The sequence below is a fragment of the Gavia stellata genome, chromosome 3 (genome assembly GCF_030936135.1).
Source record: "Gavia stellata isolate bGavSte3 chromosome 3, bGavSte3.hap2, whole genome shotgun sequence".
NCBI lineage: Eukaryota > Metazoa > Chordata > Aves > Gaviiformes > Gaviidae > Gavia > Gavia stellata.
The window spans coordinates 41,650,794-41,673,053 of NC_082596.1; positions in this window are offsets into that span (position 1 = coordinate 41,650,794).

Consider the following 22,260-nt stretch of genomic DNA (forward strand, 5'->3'; position numbering starts at 1 on the left):
GTTTCTTTAAAATCTATGTTCTCAGACTCATCTCTTTCTTATCCTTTCCTTTATTCTTCCATTCTAGCCCCTGCTTTTTCCTCCACATTGTCCCCGCCACCCAATTCTCTTCAATTTGATCTCATCCATATGGTCTTAGACAAATTGGCTGCAAAAGATCTGGGTAAGGTGAGCAGATGTCCTGTGAAAAAAAGTCATCAGGGTGTCCATTTTTTCCCCATTTCTTCATATTACACTACTCAGTTACACAGTAGGGGAAAAATAATAGGCAATTTACATAGAGAAATCCTTGGATAAACCTGTGTTAAAACACTGGAAGAGAAACTTTTGCAATAGTTTGTCAAAATTAAAAAAGAAAAACAAAAAACATTGTTCATTCTTTGCAGTTATGCCAGCAGGTTGTCTAAAACATCTGCTCTGGTAATATGTCACAAGAAATAGCCTGTGCAGGTTAGGCCAGTACATAATAGAAGTAAACGTATTTTTAAATGCCAGGTTTTAAAAGAAGACAGATCTGCTTGGTATCTCATTATAAGGGAAATGGCTTTTCATGTCACCCCATCAGTAGTTGTGCAGCTTTGGGGAAAGTTTCAAAGGTTACAATCTATACCTTTTAACTCTTAACTAGCTTACAATTTTTCCCATAAAGAAACTCTGGATGGTTTTAATTCTCAAATAATAAAATTGACAGGGAATTTGACTTATATCTGCATATGGCAAATATTCTTCCTATTTCTGGACAGGAAAACTCCTTAGGAACATCATGTGGAGTTCCTACTGTAGCTGTTTGCTTCTCTGCATGTTTATGTGCATATACATACATGAATCTCAAAAATCTTTTGGGGCTGATTCTGACTTAATGGCAGCATAACAATGAAGAAAAATCACTGATTTCCCTAGAAGTGCCTAGTCACATCAGTGAAGCATAAATTCAGCTTTCAGAAAGCTTCAGCTTTCTCTGAAGACAGCAGAATAGACCTGTCTTAAGTCAAAAATCCTTGCATAAATCTGCATGTTTCGGACCCAAATTCAATAAGCCACTAAAATGTGTACTGATTTTAAGTATGCTTGCACATGTTTGCACAATTTGACCAAAAGAGAGATATTTAAGCATGTGCTCATGTAATTTACTAAATCACGGATTATCCAGCAAAGTACAAAAACCGTTTAGGTGATACAAGGTTCCTGACTGAATTTAACATTTAAATACATGATCCCTTGGAACTACTTATGATCTTGCAGTTATGCAAGTACTTAAAGATTTTGGTGAGCTAGACCTATATCCTTAAGTATACAACACCAGTAGGCATTCATTTCCTTTTGCTTATACTGGTTGTAAGCATATAAAAAAAATAAATTACACTGACCCAAGTAAGAAGGCAATATCTTTCTGAATGCACTGTGATTATCCCTGAAGTCAAAGTGTTATTAACTCAAAGAGTTGCTCATCAGAAAATACACAGATACATACTAGTTTTGACTAAATTCTCACTGGGAAGTCAAGCATATATATTTCTGGTTAAAAGCTTAGAGAAAGCAGGCCCAGAATAGAAGTAACCTGCACAATTTTTCATTTACTACTGAAAAGTCCTTGCTCTGCCCATTTTGGAGAAGGGTTTTAAAGATATCCCAGTGCATTCTTACTGACTATTCTGGAGTGGCTCCAACTCTAGTCTTTCACAAATCCTATATTGTGAAAGCTTTTGAGTCCATTCCCTTGTGGGTATGTACAAAACGGTAAAACTCACACTATTTTTTTAGAACAAGATGACTATTTCTTCCTTGTTTGAATTATCTCTCGATTGAAACTGAACAGAAAAAGCTTCCACATCTTTCCTTTGTATAGGCTAATCCCTTATATCTCATCTTTTTTTTTTTTAAATAAAGTACTATTTCCTATGTTGAAAAGTTGAACATATTTTAAAACCACAATTAAGAAGTGTGAGAAATAAGAAAGATGAATGATGAAGTATAAAAATGTGTCAGAAAAAAAGGACCTGATTATCTAGAGAGGATTCTGCTTTGCATTGATATTACACAATAGTACCCTGGTCTGAACTGCTCTCAATTTCTTAACCAAATTACCCTTTAAATTACCAAGCAAGGGCCATATGCTTCCCTCATTTATGCTGCGTATATCTCAGATTTTCTCTTAATTTAAACAAGAGAGACATGATAACTGTCTCTTTACTTTAAAGGAAACCTATGTGCACTTCTTTTAGTGCAATTTTCTGAAAGTTACCATGGTGAGAAATGCTTTTTCACAGAGTCCTCCTGATCTCTGACTCAGTCTAGAGGTTATTCCTTTTTAACTTCTTTACACCATCATCTTTCTGGTCAGGGACTAGTCAAGACTCTTCAGTGGTTCACAATGGTTATTTTATTTTCCTAAGGAGAGTTATGGTAGGATGAATAGCATTTGAGACAAGAAAAACACTAAGATTAAGAAATGAACTTAAATTTGCTCCTAAATTTAAATTAATTCATAACTCAGCAAGACCACAAAGATTAATAAAGTGCTTAAAATTATGCATAATGTTTAGGTGACTCACTAAATGTGGATTCATTTTCTTGGAAAGCGTAGCTGGACAGGTTTCAGAATGCACAAGTTAAGACTGCTTATGTCCATATGTCCATAATTTGATTAAATGATTTTTTCTTGGTGGACTTGTACATTTATTGTGGTACTGAAGCATTTGCTCCACTGTTCCATATGGTGCTAAGATTGTTTTCCTAGTGGTGCTGTGTTGTGTGGTAGAACCAAAAAGGTATAATCTCTAACAGGAACTGAGGTTAGCCAGTTGCATAAATAATATTAAAGTGTTGGGCAACATTAGGCTTGTTATGGTCCACTTCTTGCATTCACAATATAATTTCCTACTTGCATTTCCTTAAAAGGTTAATAGATGTAATATAAAAGGAGCATGAATAGGCTGAATTAGGATTTAGCTGCAATGGTTTATGGACAGCTAGAGGTTGGTCACCATTAAGTAGACTTCTTGATGAAATAACTACTGCAGATGTGGGAAGAGCATCTACTTCTTGATTTCTAAAATTTCTCATAGAACAACATATGAATCCTCTTAAATCATCCAAAATGGTCACATGGACTACACCTATTTCCATGCCTGTGCCTCCCTTATGCTAGGTCAGAGAAAACAGAAGGCCATTAAATCTTGATGATTTCCATTTGAATGTGAATGTGGGATGGTCCCATTGTAGGTGACACCAAATTCTCCAAATCTTTCTGCAGCGAGCTGACCTGAAACTCTCTTATCAGGAGGAATGGATCAATACATACCGAATAATGCAGATTTTGTAACACACAAAGTGTCTACAAGTACATCAAGAGCAAGTCCTCACAATTTCTCATCATTCATTTCTAGCAGTATACCAGATATCTCTCTTGCTCTATAAACACCACATGCAGCTGTGCCCTAGGGTCTGCCAACCAGCTGGACCTAGTGTCTCGGTGTAACCGTTTCACTGTTAGGAATACACTCCCTGGTAGAAACACTTCAAAGGATTCCTGCCACCCAGTCCTTCCCTACGGCTGCAGCTAAGCCTGGCGCCTCCTCCACAGTCAGCGCAGGCATGACCATTTAGTAATGAGGAAATCCAGCTCTTGGCTTCTCACACACTGGGAAGGTGAATATTGCACTCAGGGACAGACAGTGAGAGGACAGAGAGATAGAGAAAGATGCTTTTTGAGTTCATTGACTCTCTCTAATTCAAAGACTAGCCAAACACAAAGAAAACTGCAAAGTCAAGAAAAAGACACTGAGATTTGGAGGAGAAGGAGGGATTCACATTGGTTGACTTTGCAGGTTTCTTTTTTCTGGATCAATGTAATTTTTCAGTTAGCTAAAACAGGATACTTTTTGATGACATATTTAAAGCTTCTGTGTCCCTGAGTTTTAGCTATCCTTGAGAAACAGAGTGTAACTATATGGGATTGCCAATAACCCTGATGTCATGAGTGATGTTTTTTAGGCTTGTGGGGGTTTTGTTTGTGTGTGGCAGGGTGAGGGTGGGGGGTAGCATGTGGTTTTAGGCTCTGGGCTACTAGCACTGCTCTGTGGGCCTGAAGCAGCTGGGTCCCCCATCTTATAACAGACTTCAGCAAGACAGTCTGTGCTCCCAAATATGTGGCAGAGGTCAAGGGATGCCAGTGTTGTATACTATTCAGCAAAAGCCTAAGTAAATCTTAACACAACATACAGCATTTTGTTGGCACCCGAACTCAACTCACGTGGGGAAGGAGATAAGGGGCTGTGCCATATCCGTGTGATGAGCAACTTAACTTAAATTCTATTAAAGCTATAGCTAGTGAGGCAAATCAGCATCAGAAGTCTGAATTTCAATAGATCCAACAACAGGTTTTTACACACAATTTTTCTCTGCCACTTTGGCAAATTACCTGTCATTTACTATTTTTCTATTCATTCACAGCACACAGTTGCAGAAATCAATGCTTTGTGCCCACTGTAGAAATCTGATGGAAAAAAGGCCAGTTCAGTGAAACACCATAAAAATACCAGCAACAATAATTTAGTACTTTCTCTTAAAATTTTTCTCTTGCCCTGCTTTACCAGATTCAGTCACCTTGAGCGACACTTTGGTAGACAGCAGAGATCTCCATGCCAAATCTAGAGAGACAATCAGGTTGCCATTTTCATTTTCATTCTCAACAGACCTTCAACCTTCCTCTTTCATCATCTGTGTTCAGTGCATATATTAGGATAACACTGTTTGTGGCAGGTTTTGTGTAGTGATGTGTGTGTGTTTATGCCCTTCATATGACATCTGTTAAATGTGGCTGCCATAGTTATTTCAACACAATGCACAAAAATTAGTTCAGTCATGAACTTTGAGTTTCATGGGCTGCTGGGGGAGAATGGCATTGGGAGGGTTCAAAAAGTGTGAAAGGCAGTTAAAAAAGATTTATATGCTGTATTTGGTCTAATTTAAGTTTCAACACTTACCAGGTTCATTCAGTGTGGATTTGTGGTACTGCTGCAGCACCTGTGCAAATCACTTGGTCTGTCTTTGGGGCTCTTCCCTTTCTTTTCTACCATGACACAACAGTCTTTACCTAATGTACAACAGGCCCTAAGTTTTAGTTTTGCATGTGGTCAAAAGGAGATAAACTCCTTTCACTCTTCATGCAAATCAATATTATGGCAGGTAAGATGTCATTTTGTGGCTATTCTGTATTCTTTATAGTACTCTGTATGGTATTTCTAGAGTCATTCTTTTGGTGTCTTCTGACTGTTTCAAATAGAGTATGACATCTAAAAACCACATGATGGGGATCTATGAATCTCCATCACATGCATGTCACACGTACACAGATGACAGGATTATCAACCTTTGATGGCAGAATTAAATTTGTTAACCTTATCTGTAGCAGAAGTGGAAAATATGCAGGTAGTGAATAAATAGTATGAAGAGATAATAGAATTACTCAGCCTCATTAAATGGCTACACATTGTGCTATTTAGTAATGCACTCAATAGCCAGGTGTCTTGAAGAGCAGGTACAATAGTTTATTAACTGTAGGGGGACTGCACACATAAAGACATAACTGTTAAGGGGATTCAATGCATTCTGCTCAGCACCATATGCATAGAGACATAAAACAGTTATTATTATGACATTATCTCAGCTTGTCTAACACAGCTATCTCTATCCTTTCACTTGGTCCTCTTTTCTCTGCTTTCCTCCCTTTTCTTTTTGCAGACTCTAAATCTATAAAGGAACATAACAAAATCTTTCAAATTGAAATCTCACACCTTTCCACCCTCCTTAAGAAAGGAACACATGCTATCAACAATACACATTAATCAGTTATAAATGAAAGTAATAATAATCTGTCATGCTCTTCTGCCTATTATCATAAGTAGCATGAAATGATAATTTAATAGTATGCAGTACTTCACTTCATCAATAAAAGTATCCAAGCAGCAAAGCACAAACACTAACAAGTGTGCAGCACAGTCAATTCTCATCGCATCCCCAGGACCTGATTCATTTTTCATCAGCTATAATGCCAGCTTGCCAAGTCACAGAAGGGAGGAATGAAAGCTGCTACTTCAACCTTACTAATGTGAGAGAGGGAAGAGGGCTGTTACTCCCTTAGCACTGCCTGCCTGAAAAGCTGTAATGACCCTGTGGTGTCGCCAGCAGGGACCCTACTATCATCTGCTGCTACTGTTGTGGGGTTTTTTCCCATACAGTCCTATACAGCTGCTGAGAACAGCTGACTCTTCCTTTTCTCATCATCTTGGAATCTTGGAAATGAAGATTGTCTCACATTTGGCTATTCGAATGGAAAGTACCATGACTGCACGGTGGTGCAGTGCGCCATAGCCAGCGGCTGGCTGACACACAAGCACTGCTTTGCTGGGACCCCATTTGCAGCTTGGCTGTCCCTTCACCAGGTTATTACTGTGGTTCCCCCTCACACAGGCCTTCATCATTACACATACTGGGTCACAGGTAAAAACTTTCATCCCGCTGAAGCTGGTTGGAAATTCTTCATCAAAATGTTCTATGGAAAATGTTTACCATGGGAAAAGATCTATTTTGCCCAAAGTGAAACAAAATGGAAATGTTTTCTTACAAGGAAGTTGTGACTTGTATCTCATCCACCTGTCTCCTCAGGGAAGACTCTGTCCTTCAAGGGTTATTGCTGTCTTTCCTCAGCTTTGACTGACAGTGCCCTTATTGGAGGTACAGCCCAGCTCACAGAGCCACAGAGGTGAAGGCAGAGCTTGGCATAGAGCTGCAGTGTGGCATCCTGGCAGCTGCATTAACACTGCATCAGGTGAAAATGTAAATGTTTCCACATTCCCAAACAGATATATTTTTTGAAAGCTGACAGCCCTGCAAATGATTTTTCAGCGCATTTTCATTTTTAAGGATTGTCAATACACTTGAAACAATAATACGGGAAGACAAAAAACTTGATGCCAGAGTCCTGTGTTTATTTTAACTTTGACAAATAAAACCATGCCAACATGTCTGCTCCTGTAGTAGTTTACAAATATGCCTATATGACACATACAGTTCCTACACACAGAGTAACATTGTGGTAACCAACTCAGAACAGTACTGGTGTTTATTTAAGTGTTGGGATTTTGACTGCATATAATCTTTTTCAAATAAGGCTACACGCCACCTGAGAATGAGTTCGTCTTCCCTGCCATTTACATGTGCCTGTAATTGAACCATCCAGGAAATTCCAGGCAGAGATCTTTCGTGTAATCCTACAAAAGGATAGGATGCCAGATGCAATAAAAAAGTAAGAAAAGTTAGGAAGACACACCCATAAGCCAACGAAAGTTACAGGAAAGTGGATGAAAAAATTAAAGAAAATTTCCTTCAGAAGTTCAAGGTTCGTCCTTCCCACAGAACTATAACAGGCCCATGTTAGCTGCCAGTCCTATTGTTAATTAAAGTTTATGTTGCAGTGGTTAGAAGATGCTTTTTCCTCACTAGCTTTTAGTGACCAAAATATGGAAAAATTAATACCATTTAAAAAATTGGAAGCTCAAAAAGCTAAATTTTGTCCATTTTTAATTTTCAGTAAGAAGGCAAAATTTCTTAGTGGCTATAGATAAAGGTATTAGTTCAGATCTGGTAAGACTGAAAAGTAGTATTATCCTCTAGACATTAAGAGTCAGACAAACTACAGCTGCTTACATATTCAGTTAGAAGTTGTCACGTAGAAAATTAGACACAGTCTATGCTATGTTCATATCATGGCTGTGACATGATTTCTAATTGCATTGAGTTGTTCCCTGCTTGGTTTTTGGTTCTGATGCTCAGCACAGATTTGCAACACCTAGGGCTCAATTACACTTTTTAAAAAATTCTGTTGTCCTCTTCCTGTATGACTACTAATAGCTGCGATGTGTCAAATCACCACGCTACCTAGACATTCAGCCAGTATGTTGAGCTTATTTTGGATTTGCTGCTTGAAAGGAAATTTCCAGAGGATTTTAGTCTGTGAAAGGCTGGGCAACAGTGCTCAAAAATATAAGAATTGGTTTAACATGCTTGGAAAAGGGCAGATGTGACTATATTACGCCATTACAGATGGAGGAAAACTAAGGCATAAAGATATAAAATTCCTTCATAAACCCAGAAATGAGTACTGTGAACATGTTGCTTCTTTTTGTTTATCATTCCAACCACCTGGTAATCCCAGCAGCTAACCCAAACTTTTGGCTAGATGAGGAAAAAGCATTTCTTCTGGAAAGCCATCCTTGCATTACACGCTCAGTATGTAACCAAATGGTTGTGTCAAGTGGAAAATAGCAATTTTATGACAACTTTTTCTGTACCAGTCTCTCATAGTGCTCCAAACTTTATTAGATGTAATGACATATTATTAAAACACCAAACTACTTTCAGTAGTCCCCACAGTTCCTTTTTTACTTCCCATCTCCATCATATAACTCTGATTTTAAAATAAGAATTTATAACAGACACTTCTTTTTTTCATTATGTCAGTCCTGCCTTGGTGACTTCCACACAAAGCAATCTTAGCTAATTATATTACCATAATCATAGCTAATACTTAATGTTGTTATTTCATATTATTTTTAGGTTTCTTTATAAAGAAATTGGTTCAAACTAAAATAGTTACTAGTTGCCAGATTCCACTGGGAAGAATGACTCAGCATTTAGTGCTGATTTTAATGCTTGAGTTCTCCCTATCTGTGGTTTACTGAAGAAGTACCTTGCCAACATCAATGTTATCAGAGTATTACGGGAAATTGCACACCAATGTACCAACCCTACCTGATGTTGTTCTGTGACACAATTACTACAAATAATCCCTCTAAAGCTGTGTCTTGTCCTGTTTATAACTTGGTGATTAGCCTTAGCCATTCACCTCAAGGAAATTTTCTGCCCAAGTTAAAGCAATTCTTTTTCAAACAGATTTCAGTGGAGAAATCTACCACTGCATTATTGAACCCAACATAAAACATTGAGAATTTTCTAACCATATTGTATGCATACACAGACATAGCTAATTTGTGGAGATTTTGACACCAACTGAGGAAGTGGCACAGATACATAAGTCTGAAATCGCATGTCCATGACACATAGAAAAGTAAATCTAATGATGTGTTAGTATTCAGCTGGGATCCACCCATTTTGTGTGGAATATACTGATGATGATAAAAATGGCACCTTAACATTGCTTTGCTTCTCCAATATGTAAAAAGAAAGAAAAAAATACGTAAGTTGCAGAAGTTGCTAAGGAAATCTGAGCAAGTTGAATTGTAACAGAGGTACTGTTATGTTTATCATGGTTCCTGCTTTTATGAGCATTGTAATGTTGTAGCACACACAAAGAAAATAAGTTACCATGTACTCTGACAAAAGGAAAAACTACAGCACACCTCCCTTACTTTCTCCTGCAATTGCCATTCTCATGAGCTAGAAGAATCATTTAAAATAGTAGTAGGTGAATTCCCTGTATTGAGATCAGTGGGCAGAAAGATTGTATAAGTCAGTTTATACAGGTCTAAAAATTTATATAGTATCTTTGTGGCCCCAGTAGTCTTTCTGGACGAACGAGAGTGATTGGTGAAACCGCCGAGAATAAGTCAGGGCATGTGAGCATGTACAAGTGACTGTATCTGTTCAAGTTGGATGGTGTTTGCATTAACCATCAAAGCTTTGCTGTTCTGCTTCCACTTCACCATCTTGCTTTGCACTGAATGTTTGTCTTCTTCCAAGACAATCATTTGTTTGCCCATGAAGACCCATTTTAAAAGTCCATATGCTCATGTACACAAGTTGCCTGATACTTAAACAAAAGTGTTATTTAATGCACATATACCCAGGACAGCTATTGCAAGCCATGTAGCTATTTAGTCCTTTTGATGTTTTAACTCATTTATACTCTTGCTAGCTCTTCACAGCATAATGTACTCCTTCACGTGTGTGTGGTTGCAACCACAGGAATAAGTTAATACAAGTACTGAAGCAAGTGGAGTTGCCCACCATGAAATACAAAACTGGATGTTTTGGCTTCTGGCTTGAATTCCTTATTGCACATAATGCTGGCTGCTTTGTTAAGCTTTCAGTTTAAGTTTTCTAATGCTGCCCTGAAAAACATCCTGTCATTTTCAGCTAGACAACAGTTTTCAGTAGAGAGGATCCCTCTGTGTCTTTCTGGGTTACTTAGACTACTTTGATTTTCTGCTTCTTTCCTTGTTTTCCTGGAGTACCATCAGAGGATGGCAGTGAAAAATGTAATGCGTGGTTCTTTCGTGATGTTAACACCATTAAAAATAAGTTCTTATGAGCAACTCATTGCTTTCTCCCAGGAAGCCAAGTAAGTTGTGCCACAGTACGGACTCTCTCGGCTTGTGCAACAATGATTTTCAGACTCTGTGCAGAAAGCAGAACCAATAGAAAAAGAAATCAGCAACAAAATAAAGACTTAAGGGAAATGTTGGGGCAAACAGGGACTCTCATTCGCAACTGTTCTGGTGTTAGAATGGGGCTTCATTGCAAAGAAAAAAAACAGGCCTATAAGTAAATGGAGGGGAGTCCTCTGTAGAGTAATGCCTTTATACCACTCCCAGCTGTCCTTGTTGCACCAAAAAATATAGATAAAAATCTCCATAGAATGAAAGCTTTCCCAAGTTTGGATAGACAGCAAAAGTAGGTTCAGTGATAAGGTCACACCTTCTGCCCTGCCCTATTCTACCTGACAGAGCAGCAATAGAAAAAATATCCACCTCTGTGCTAGACTAATGGGAAGACTGATCGTGTTAAAAATCTGAGCCCAAGTGCGAGAAGAAAAATTGCTGTTAGTTTTATAAAATAAAGTCAGCGCTTTATTATTTTCTTCATCGCTTTTGCTTTTGACAGAACTCCTGTCAATAAAATGCTGTGAGCACTGTGAACAAAAGCTATTTCTTGAAGAATGTTGGTCAAACTTTTTTTTTTTAAAAGGAAAATATTGTATCTCCAAAGAATAAAAGAAACAGTTTAAGTAATATGATGGCAGGCTGGCAAACAGTGCAAGGTTCATCATTCCCAAACAAGCTCTGTGCTATTGCTTTTTAGCTTTGATGTCACATTTCTGCTTCTTCATTACAAGGACTCTTTTCTATCACATGCAGACGTACTGAATAGTAGGGTGGTATAAAGATGTTCAAAATGGTTTTCACCAAGGGCTAGTGCTGCCTTTCATTTTTAAATCTCACATTGAAAACTAGTTACAGACCACCTGGCTGGCCCAAGTAATCAGCACCTTTTCTAAGGAACATTGTCTCCAAGGTAGTTCAATCTGCATTGCTGTGCACTCCTTTTTGCGTTTACTCATGTATGTTTGGGGACATGGTTTTCAGCTCCTTACACAGAGATGCTCAAGAGTTTCTCATCAATAAATTCACTGCTGCAAAGCTGTTCCCCTACCATGAGAAACACAGAAAAACCTTTGGTAGACTACCAGCACATGAGTATTTTTTTACTGTGAGGATCATCACAGTCAGGATTAGAATGTAGTTCAGCCATGTGAGAATAAAAGCACGCTTAAAACAACTCAAACACCTAAAGCAGTTCCTCTGTGTCTGTAAAATGGGTCTGGACTGAAAATCCCATTCAATTTGGATTAACAGGGTAGTATAGACTTACACTTAAGTCATAGCTTGCTTTTAACTTGCTAGCTTGAATATGGGTGGCAGGCTAGCCACAATCTGACTACCTGGAACTTGGTATCACGTGTAAAATCTTTCCAAGAAGAGTTAAATACTTCGAAAAGCTGCCTCTGCTGAACTCTGGTTATCTCAGCTAGATTGGAGCAAGCATGTTAATTAGTTCTAAAGCTGGAACTAATATACTTCTATAATACATTTCGATCATTGTGATTTCTGCAGAAAGTATCTTGAGTCGGTACTTGCACCTGTATCATTTTATAAGGGAAGTATATGCAATATAAGATCATTAGCTTCTAGCATATGAAGCCATTGGATTCAGCAGTATCTGTACAGTTAGCAACATTCAAAAATCTGTACTGCTGAAATTAGTTTACTCAGAACCATATTTGCAAACCTGAGTGCTCCATCCAATTCCTAAACCTCCATTTAAATTAAAAAAAAAGGAGGAAAAAGAAAAAGTAATTACATGGAAGGACTTATTCATGTGTATTACTAAATAATTGTACTTTTAAAATTTTTCTGGAAATTCATGGATTAAAGAAAAAAATCTGCATCTGCTATTGCAGCAGTTAGTTTTGAACCTGTGACTTAGATGGTTTATTTCAGTGATTCTCAAATTCTTTGAACTATGCATACTTGCCATCATACTTTTCATTCAAAACTACACAAAGGTGGTATTGTTCTGCAACCCACTGAAGACCATTTGTGGCTACAGACCACAATTTGGGAACTGATGGTTTATTCTCCTGAAAATAACCTTGCTGTACTAATGCAGTCTGCTGGGATATGGAATTGATGGCTTCGTTAATGGCTGTTGCCAGATGTTAGTTGCTGTATTTTCATACATTTTGTTTTGGGGCTAATTACCTACAAGATAGTTCAGTTTTACAAGACTGCTGCCAACCAACAAAGAAGAGCGTGCAAATGATGATATGGCAAAAGATTCTATGCTGATTGCAACTCAAGACCAGGCTTTTAATGACTGGAGCACCTGGACACTTGGAGCATCAGCCCAACACAACTGCTCATTTCCAGAAGCGCTCCTCTTCAGTTAAACATAAGCTACTCCTCAAAAGTTAAATGTCTAGTGAAATTCATACTCTGTTCTAGAAAATAATTTTTCTGGAGATAAATAGCAGAACAATTATTGAGCAAGCAGTAAGGAAATGTGCTTTGGGTTGTTAGCGCATTTTGTACTTGGAAACCTAAGTTTTAGTTAAGAGGAGAAGGAAATGAACTCTCTTATTCATTGCCTGACCATTTAAAACGAAATATATCGTTGCACCTTTGATGTGCAACTTACTCTGGTATTTATTCTATGTTTTAAAAGGTTCCAAAATAAAGGACTACACATTAATTTCTTTCATCTTCATTATTTATTTTTGTAAGCTGCTAAAGCTGTGCTTTATTTATTGCAAGTCATCCATACATAATTCTCTGTAGTTTAGAAAACTGCATCTAACATTTTCACCCCAACTTTATAAATTGCATTGATTTATTTCTGTCTCTGAAGCCTACAACCATTTATTACAACAACAAAACATCCTCCAATTCTGGTGATCAAGGAACAAAGTCTACTCGTTTACTGTGTAGCGAGAATTGACAGATGGCCAAATGGGGTGATAGATTTGATTTTAATGTGTCTTAAGAGAGTAAATGAACCAAAGGCAATCTTCATCTCATGTGAAAAGTTGGATATTTGCGTGGCTTTTCTGCAACAGTGAGGTGCAATTCTCACAGCACTTCATTGATTTTCCAATCAACCATGACCACTCAGATGGCAAAAAGCAGGGTCAAAGAATTTTTATAAAGGATTTTTTTTTTTACTGTTTGTCTAGAACTGTACAAACAAGCCTGAATGTACATAACATAAAATACTCTTCACTGTTTTGTGGGTTTTTTTCCTCCTGTAAAATCCTTACGGGTTTCACAGGTTATGCATTTTTAATTTTGCATCAAATGAAGAGGTTTTGTCAAGAGAATAATTTACGTCATAAAGATAATGAGGATAAAATTTTCTCACATCTCCTCACGTGGATAATGCCACCCAAAATGGTAAATCTTGAGTAGGTGGGCATGTGTTTACCCTACACTCTGCTTGAAAACTGAAACCTTTTCTTTTTTCTATTTTGTACACAGAGCACTTCAAAGTGTCTTCATATCATACCTTACAGTGTGCCATACACATTCACTGCTTATTTAGAAATGGTTAGTATTTTGCTTGTGTTTCTAGCATCATGGAGGAAATATTTTCATTCTGTCCAACTTGTATCCACAACCGTGTTACTTTTCTTGAAGGTGTCTTATTTTACTGTTATTATTACCGGCATGAAAATATGCACCAGGTTTTCAGTTAAGGTATGCACAGTTCTCTTTCTCTTCTCCTTGAAAAATTTCTGAGAACCTACTCATTCTTGCGGCACTCACGGAATCACAGAATCACTAAGGTTGGAAAAGACCTGTAAGATCATCAAGTCCAACCATCAACTAACACCACCATGCCCATTAAACCATGTCCCACAATGCCGTGTCCACACGTTCCTTGAACACCTCCAGTGAGGGTGACTCCATCATCTCCCTGGGCAGCCTCTTCCAATGCTTCATCACTCTCTCAGTAAAGAACTTTTTCCTAATATCCAGCCTGAACCTCCCCTGGCGCAACTTGAGGCCATTTCCTCTAGTCCTGTCACTAGTCACTTGGGAGAAGAGACCAACACCCACCTCTCTGCAACCTCCTTTCAGGTAATTGTAGAGAGCGATGAGGTCTCCCCTCAGCCTCCTCTTCTCCAGACTGAACAACCCCAGTTCCCTCAGCCGCTCCTCATAAGACTTGTGCTCCAGACCCCTCACCAGCTCCGTCGCCCTTCTCTGGACATGCTCCAGCACCTCAATGTCCTTCTTGTAGTGAGGGGCCCAACACTGAACACAGTATTCGAGGTGCGGCCTCACCAGCGCTGAGTACAGGGGCACGATCACCTCCCTGCTCCTGCTGGCCACACCATTTCTGATACAGGCCAGGATGCCATCGGCCTTCTTGGCCACCTGGGCACACTGCTGGCTCATATTCAGCCGGCTGTCAATCAGCACCCCCAGGTCCTTTTCTGCAGGGGAGCTTTCCAGCCTCTTGTCCCCAAGCCTGTAGCGTTGCATGGGGTTGTTGTGATCAAAGTGCAGGACCCGGCACTTGGCCTCGTTGAACCGCATACAATTGGCCTGGGCCCATCGATCCAGTCTGTCTTCACACTGCCATGATGAAGACAACATGCTGTTTTGTTCTGTAGTGTACTTATAGTTACCTGCTCGTGCCTTTCAATCTGTCTTGGAGAAAGGTTTTGTTATTCATTTGGCACAATTCACATATTGTTTGGAACGATGCACACTGATGCCATGACATTCAGATTAAACAAATGGCAATAATTTTCAACCTCACTAGTTATTTGGATATATCCAATTATTTGCATGGGCAAATGTGTCTGCATGTATGTGTAATAGTGACTAATAATCCCTATCTTGTTATTGACCCGTCATCTACACTCTGATTGAACTCAATAGGAAATGTTCATGCAGAATAATTGTGAAATCAGACTAAGCATATAATTAAAAGATAATCTGTAAAAATTATAAATTTAAATAGAGAAAAACATGCACAAGTTATATTTCCTGAAATATCTGTGCTGTTGACAAGAAGAGGAATGTTGGTTCCAGATTCTTCATTTTGAAAACTCTCATACATGCCCATCTTCCTCAGTTCTGTGCTTCTCTCTGTTGCTGCTTAATGCCTTGAATCACACAACATTTTTCAGATCATATTCTATGCAATACTGTTCTTCCTCAGAACATAGTTTATGTTACAATACATTTGTATCCCAGATAAACTTTCCCCAAGTATTATTTTGGAGACATTGACATGGTTGCTGTTAATGTTTATTTACTCAACAATAATCTTTACAAATCCTTAACAAGTTGGATGTTACCAGTGTGTAATTTCTCATTTGTTAGTTAATCATTCTGATAAAATGTCTAGCCCAGAGAAGCTCCAATAAATCAGTTATTAGCCACAGTAAATACTGGCTTAGAAGGAAACATCCTGATAATAAATGGAAAATAATACCATGCTGGTAAACTGTAAACAACAAAATTATTCTTATTTTATAAAAAAGGAAAGGAAAAACGGAGCAGCCTCATGGATCTGTGATGCCTGTGTGTTGCATTCAGCAATTCTCCTTGTACAGGTTTCAAGAGAGAGAAGTCTACAAGGGGGAAACTAAACCAGAGTTACAAAATCATTTTAGGCTGGTCTGATGCTACCATTCCTCTGTTGGTTGATTACAGCCTATACATTCATATAAAAGGGTTTGGTTTTGCTCAACCCACATCTTTACCAACTCTTTTTCTCTTCAGAAACAAAAAGCTATTGAAGAGTTTGCTGCTGACGGTGCTGCAGGAATTTGATGAGTTTCACTTAGAAAAGTGAAAATTCAAGAGGCAGAGGATAACAGGCCTTAAATGACAATGAGATAATCTTATGAACAAAGGAAACAGATTACTCAAATACGAGCCAAAGGACTGACAGTAGGGAAGAAAAATATTGAATAGGAATTGAGAAACTGTTCTGATAATAAGGTCAGGAATGGGGCACATGTGCTGAAGGATTGCAACCCTGTTTAGGTACGTCATTAGTGGCCTTACCATAATGAGCCAGTCCTGCAGAATGCAGAGGAGGAATCAAAGTCACACATACGCAAAAGTTCTTTTTTTACCTCTTTAAGCCATTGACAATAATTACCTGAAAATTTATAGAAAAAGGAACAGAAAATATTAGTGTAAATGCTACTCGATCTACTTTTGTAAAACGGCAGTTACCAAGGCTTTTCAGCATGAGCCAATATAAATGAAGTCTACCCACCCAAAAATTCCCTGGGATGCATAAGCTAATAGAGAACCACATTAAAATACTGGACTCTTTATTATACCTTTGCATGAGAAGGTGATGTTACACATTTCTTAAACTGCAAGGGTTTGAAAAATTGAATCAAGTATAGGTTTAAGTCATAAACTAACTTTCTATGTACTTCTTTCATTCACAATATTAAATTTGCTGGAATACATAAATATATCTAGAAGGAAAGAGGATATTTTTAGTAGCTAAATCATCTGAAAAAGCATCTGAAAAATATAGGAATGCATGAGGAACAGAGCAGCTTTTCGTTAATCTCTCTCACAAACACAAATGTATGATACAGCATGCATAATTTGTAAGGGGACAATTTTAAATTTGCATGTTATTTACTCAGCATAACCACTCCTTTGGAAACATTATGATTTCTCTTGTATGTAAGTATTTACATCATTTTAAAAATGTGTATTATTTACCCAATAGACCATAAAGGCTACATGCAGAGCAGTTACAGAGATCCAGAACATAATAATGTCTTGGATAAATCTAGTTTGGAGTTATCTGAGTGCATCAGATTATTAAAAAATTATGTATGCATGGCATTGATTTGGTTTTCAAACAGTAATAGGGGAAACATTTTCCTCACCCTTCATAGCTACCTCAGAGTAACAGAACAGACTACGTGCTATATATCCTGCCATGTGATTACGGGTGTTCTACATGTAGTGAGGGGAAAACGTTATTCTTCATTTATACTGTAGATTTATGCCCTGAAAGTTAAAGACCATTTTCATTTATAGAGACAAAAAGCCTCTAGAACTACTGTCTTTCTTTTGATCCATGTTATTGCTCACTAGCCCTAAGTATGAATTTCTGCATAGTATGCAGTGACTGTTGAAGACTTGATTCACTAGGTAGTGTTCAAAGGTTCCACGAGATGCAGGGCTACCTGTTCTTGACTTACTTGAGGTGAAAATTTGTTGCAGATAACTGTTAAAAGAGCTGAATTTCAGCTATTAAATATTCACAACAAACTACTCTCTGATAATTAAAAGAAGTAGGAATTGTCTGCAGAAATTTGATAAATAATATACAGTTAAATTACAGTTGGCTCATGTTTTATCACAAATGAAGAATGAAGTAAGACAAAAAAACCAAGTCCAAATACGCAAATAAACCATCAAGATTAATTCTCTCAATTCTGATTAAAGTCACTGAGCTACAAAAAAGCTCATCAATAACTATACCCAATGCATGTTTTCTTAAATGCAGAAAATTACTAAATGCATAGTATTCCCACAGACTGATGTCTTCCATCCTGTTCTCATATGATGAATTCATATGATGACTTCATGTTGGTTTTGGTGGGATTTTTTTAAGCCTTATGTTCTTAAGGCATGAGGTTCAAACAGCCTTTTTCCTTTAATATTTTGTTAGTTATCCCAAAAAGGTGCTTACTTACTGCAAAATACCAATGTTAGCAACACAGTGATGTGAGAGCAATTTAATTCTTTCACAGTAAGAAAGAACAGTTCAGAGCATCTTTATTAAAACACAGCTGAGATATGGGTACCTTGTTCAGTAATCTCTGTCACAGCACATGCAGGTCTACATTCAGAAAATGAATAATGATCTATGTTCACTGGTAGAAATACCTTCTCAGCAAATCAGAACAGACCCCATTGTGCCTCTTAAAAAAAAAAAAAACCCAAACCACAAAAAAACATGAAAACATCAGAAGCATAGTCTTTTGGCAGCATAGCCAGAGAAATGTGAGATTGGCCCTTAAGGGAATTCTTATTCTCAAGTGGATGTAAATGTATTCATCAATGCAAAGAAATGCATAGTATGTTATATACACAATACATTAATAAATAGCCATGCATTAAAAAATAATGAGATTTTCTACAAAACAACATCCTGTGGTGTTTAGGGTCATAAAAAAGACAGTAAAGGAAGGTGGGGGGGAAGATTATGTGGAAAACCTGATTAAAATACTGAAACCCAATCCTATATGTAAGATACAATAAATATTTCATTGGCTAACTGTAAACAAAAGAACAAGTGCAGTGAAATGTAATTAAAAATGTAAAAGTGTAGGGAATGATTTATTTTACCACAGTGATATTAATATTAGAAATGGTATGTAAATAGATATCAAGGTTCTGCTGCAGAAACAGTGGAAAATGGCTGTTCATTTCCTATAATGAGCTTTCATCTTTTTGACTTTCAGTTTAAGTACTTCCAATGATTTATGAATAATGATGCTCTTAGCTGTTGGAAAGCTCTAGCAAAGCTTCAAATTCTGGTACTTCCTAACAGATATTAGTTACAGTTTTTAAGATTTTTTTAAGCGCGGTCAATAGGTTTACCACAGAGTATTTTGGCAGAAATATAGATTGTTTCACACTTCTGGCTTGTCACATAAAGAGCATGAGGCTTCCTTGTGGTTTGTGAGCCACAGGCCACGATATGAGAAGACAGAGAGGTGTTCTGGCTCAGCAGCAGCTGGCACTCCACAGGCACAACTTTTAACGTGCGAAGCACACTGCCACCACATGCACAGATTTTCTACTTTCATTTCATCATGCGTAGGACTACTGAATAATTTTCTAGAGAAGAATGCTCTCCATGTAGCCTTTACCTTTGAAACACGTGGTACTACTAGTGAGACCGAGCTCTGGTTTTGCATCTGGGCTGGCATTGTTGCTGCTACAAAGTAGCCCAGGCCTTTCCTGACAATTAACGACAAGCTGGCTTAATGAGTTAGAGAATATCATAGGAAATTGTGGCTGATGGTAAAATAATTGCATTTCTGCCAGGCCAAGTGTCAGGCTGTAAGTTCCACTTATCCACGGCTTTGGGGTTAGATAATGCTGCAGAAATTCAGAGCTTGACCCCTGTTTTTTGAGATGGTGCAACACAGATCCAGCAGATGGGACATGATGGCAACAAACAAGTGTTACCTGTTTGTTTAGACACTATAGTTAGACATTATGGTTGTACAAATACTGGAAAGGATTCATAATTCCTATGACTGTGCACATTAGATTTAAGTTAAAACCGTATCACAAATACAGCCTTAAGTACAGAAATGCAATTTCAGTATAACCAGCACTGCTGATAACACAGGCAATTTAATAGATGAAATTCCTTCTTCTTCCAATAACTTCTTATCCTTTCAGTTCCAACTCAGTTTCAAACATCCAAGGGAAAAAAAGACTACACAGCATGACCTGGAAGGCTACAAATCTGGGCTATTTTAGAACAAAGTAAGGTGAGAGGAATGGTACATTTTCTATGAAAATGTAGTTTCATTGAAATCAAAGTGCTGGAGGGGAAAAGTGTCAATGGGAAACAGATGAACTAAATAATTTAAGCTTTCTCACTTCATTATCTAATTCATTGACATTACTGAAACAAAATAACTCAACATGACAAATACGCATTCTATTGATTCTTGATTGAATTGTTTTAAATTTTGTATTCCATGAGAGGGAACATATTAACTTTTCTTCCAAATAATCTTATTTTGCCATTCTAAATCTCTTCTTCCAGCTACTCCTTCCTTCTTTCAAAACATTCATGAATTTTCTGCTCTACCTTCTTTCTTGATACCATGTACATGTTAGTTGTGTATTGCAGGTACCTCCTCAATCCCAAGATAAGCAGAGCCAACCATGATGATATTATTCTCCTAGCTGTTGTTAGGAAGGAAGACAGAGTTTGACCCCCGGACTTCCTCACATTTACTAGAACTCCCTGGAACTCAAATGCAAAGACTTTGCAAGTTTAATAAGGCTGTACATGAAGGTCATTGGGTCACACTAACAAGTCACATAATGGGACCAGGGCTGTGACAGTCGTAATAAAAGTGCATTCTGTTCCGGTTGGGTAAGAAAAGACTGAAGTTTCAAACTCTTCAAAAGACTCTGATTACCAGAAGTCACTTAAACATTTTCTCTAAAGAACTGGGAACAGCTTATTCGTTTAAATAACTTTACAGGCTTCACAGCAGATGTTGGTAGAGAAGCAAATTTCTATTAAAGAGACCTTTTTTGGTAGTTTTGGTTCTTTTAGTATGAAACATAATAGTTGCTCTGAACTTTTAAAAATCAAGAAAAAAAGAGCAAGAGCAAGAGAGGAAGGAAGGAAGGAAAAGAAAGAAAGAAAAAGAGAAAGCAAGAAAGAAAGGAAAGGGAAAGAAAGAAAGGAAAGAAAGAAAGGGAAGGAAAGAAAGAAAGAAAGAAAGAAAGAAAGAAAGAAAGAAAGAAAGAAAGAAGAAAAGGAAAGAAGAAAGGAAAGAAAGAGAAAGGAAGGAAGGAAAGAAAGAGAGAGGAAGGAAGGAAGGAAGGAAGGAAGGAAGGAAGGAAGGAAGGAAGGAAGGAAGGAAGGAAGGAAAGGGAAGAGGCAAAAAGAAAAATGCTAGTAACATTTAAGATACAGAGCTTAAATTTCTTTTTTTTGGGCCAAAGAAAGAAAATAAGTTTGTCCAAGCAATTTCCTATAACATTTTCTTCAAAATAAGTAGTACCAAGTAAGTATTTATCAATGCTTATGATCCTGCTGAAGCCAATAGAGGATATGTTCGTGAGTACTAACATGAGATAGTACAGATAACTGATCTGGACAGTTTGCAAAAACATGATAGGTATTGTGCAAAATCTGGTATTATGAATTGACCCTTTTAGTGCTTGAAATGCTTATGCACATGTATAACTTTGCGTAGAGTATGAACTCAGGTTTACTTGCAAGTTACAGTAATGAGCAGCCGTAAGTATTTACAGCATCAGAGCTTAGTGATAAGTGGATGAATTGCTAGGAAATGTCATTTTATTGTCTTTAAAGAGTGCTTCTAGTTCACTCTAACAGAAACTTTCCATTTTTTTCAAAGGAGACATAGGGTTTTCTTCCCTGAGATCTCATCAAACAAGGCATTCCTCAGCTACCACCCTCCATCAGGATGGAAAAAAGGCAAATTCTGAAGTTACTCCAGTCTGATGGAGCTTCCAGACAGTTCTATTACTTTAAAGGGAGAAGAAGTGAAGTATTTCTGTACTTAAGTCAGCTGTAAATCAAATTTCATATATGGACACATTTTATCATTTCTAACACATCCTGTTTAACAATGGACTAAGATACCTGTCCTAGCTGGGGCTTCCCAAGTGCCTGAATTGTGTACTTCTTATGAATGAAAAGATATTTGAAAGCAGCAGTGCCCTGGTAGCCATACTTCTTGTAATTCCTCATAATTTCTACTGTGATATTCTGCAATGCTGCAATTCCTTGTAATTGCCACTGCAATATGCAGTAAGCAACTGAGGTCATTGTTCCTGCACAGCTTTTTATTTGGAGTATATTCTGGAATTATGCTGTTAAGTATGTAATGGCATGGATTATAAAGCCAAAAAAAACCCCAAGATGGTGGCCAAGCTACCTAATTACCTTGAACTGAATTCAACAGGCAAAATTTGAGCAAAGTAGGTAAGTCAAGGAGGAATAGTGTTCACAACTGTAAAATCTGGACCAGTGTCACAGATGCAGAGCAAGACTTGGAAATGAATGACATGGAAATGAAGTTTGCTTAGATAGAAATCCTTTTGGTTTCAAAGCTGACCTATCCCTGAAGGGAGAGATTTTAAAAAATGTCACAAAAGCATGTATATTTGG